This window comes from Octopus bimaculoides, chromosome 28 (genome assembly GCF_001194135.2).
Source record: "Octopus bimaculoides isolate UCB-OBI-ISO-001 chromosome 28, ASM119413v2, whole genome shotgun sequence".
Lineage (NCBI taxonomy): Eukaryota > Metazoa > Mollusca > Cephalopoda > Octopoda > Octopodidae > Octopus > Octopus bimaculoides.
In genome coordinates this window covers 17,867,371-17,869,337 of record NC_069008.1, presented here as the reverse complement: position 1 = coordinate 17,869,337, position 1,967 = coordinate 17,867,371, and the positions used below count along the sequence as shown (strand labels likewise).

The 1,967-nt window shown below is 40.9% G+C and overlaps 1 protein-coding gene across 1 annotated transcript in view; it reads right to left on the bottom strand.

Moving 5' to 3' along the window:
- LOC106872264 (WD repeat-containing protein on Y chromosome) overlaps positions 1-1,967 on the bottom strand; it is a 91,170-nt gene that overhangs the window by 57,693 nt on the left and 31,510 nt on the right. The window lies entirely within an intron of this gene.

Below are 1,967 nucleotides of genomic sequence, written 5' to 3'. Positions count from 1 at the left end.
AAATAGCAGCCAAATCTCCCTCAAATCACACCCTACTCTCTTATCTATGTATATAAGTATGTATGAGCCAATGAGGGAGGCCTCTGCATGGTAGCTAGATCTGGTAGAAATAGCAGCCAAATCTCCCTCAAATCACACCCTACTCTCTTATATATGTATGTATGAGCCAACGAGGGAGGCCTCTAGCCACTGAGCCATGCGCCTTCTCTCTCTATCTCTCTCTCTCTCCTTCCCTCTCTCTCTCTCTCTCTCCTTCCCTCTCTCTCTCTCTCTCTCACACACACACAAACAAAAGACAAACAGATAGATAAAGGAAGGCGCCAGTCTGCAAGATATTCAAGGAAAAATAGCAAACAGACATCTACATACTCCTAACTCAGAAGTGAAAGGCATTTGCAGAGGACTTTATTTAAGAATAAAGTTTTTAGAATGTTATGAGAAAACAAATTTCGGGGGATGTGGTTCATCTGAAATTCCTCTCTACCCACTTTCGCTCCGAAGATTCCTTTTCAACTAAAATTTCCGATACAACCCGAAGCTACCCCATCTGAAATGTCTATCTGGAAAATTTCCTTAAAAAAATGTCCAATTTTCAGAGTGTTATATCGCACGTTCGGATGGCGTACCCTCGCCAATAACGTACCTCTACTCAACTACCGAACACTCACTTCCGACGACTCCACTCAACAGGACTCGACGTCTCGACTACCGACGGCTCCGGCTCGCTCTGCTCGTCTAGATATCACGTCCACTACTTATACGCATTGGTCTAGCCCAGGGGTTTTCAAACTGTGGTCCGCGGACCACAGGGGTTCCGCAAGGACAAGACAGGGGGTCCGTGGACAGCAAATAATTTTTATGGGCAATTTGATTTTATATATATGTTTTTTAATCGAAATCTTTTAATTGACAATAAACCTATTTGTTAAATACTGTTAAATAAATAAATGTAAAAATATATGTTATTTTAAGCAAATATTTACGTATAAATTTCATAAACCTTTATAAGGGGGTCCCTAAGGTAAAGCCTGAAATATAAAGGGGTCCGCAAGTCAAAAAAGTTTGAAAACGCCTTGACTAGCCTACTAATCGTCTGGGGGCGTCCACACAACACAGAGAGATATAAAGAAACAAATTCGGGGAGAGGCACACATTTATAACATTCACACCGAAGGCGGTGCTCCAGTATGGCCACAGATTCTGGCCGAAATTTGTCCCTGTGTGTGTGTGTGTGTGTGTGTAACAGGCGTGCCTAAAGAATATGAGTATATGATAAATTTGATCTGCCAACATGCTTACGTCCCTTGCGTGAGACTAGTTCACGCAGAATTATCTCCCATGTAAGGCGAATTAGAAGCTTAGCGTGTGTGCGCGTGTTATTTCTTTACTACCCACAAGGGGCTGCACACAAAGAGGGGACAAACAAGGACAGACAAAGGGATTAAGTCGATTATATCGATCCCAGTGCGTAGATGGTACTTATTTAATCGACCCCCGAAAGGATGAAAGGCAAAGTCGACATCGGCGGAATTTGAACTCAGAACATAACACCAGACGAAATCCCGCTAAGCATCTTGTCCAGCGTGCTAACAGTTCTGCCAGCTCACCGCCTTGATAACGATGATGATGATGATGATGACAGCGGCGGTTTTGCTGGTGGTGGTGGTGGTGGCGATGATGATGTTTTGTTTAAGTTGTCAGCAGAGCAATGGATGAAGATGACAATACAAAAACAAAAACAAAAAAAAAAAACAAGGGGACATAAAATGTAAGGTTTTTACATAGAACAGGATGACAAGATGAGAAAAAAAAAATAAAGGAGAAAATAAACAACAATATCAACAAAACAAAAATTTTAAAAAGCATAAATAATGTAGAAATATAAAATAATAAAAAAAAAGCTCTCCATTCTAATTCAGTTGGAATGTCTTTCCCACTCCTTCGTTATATTAAACGAGATGTAATTT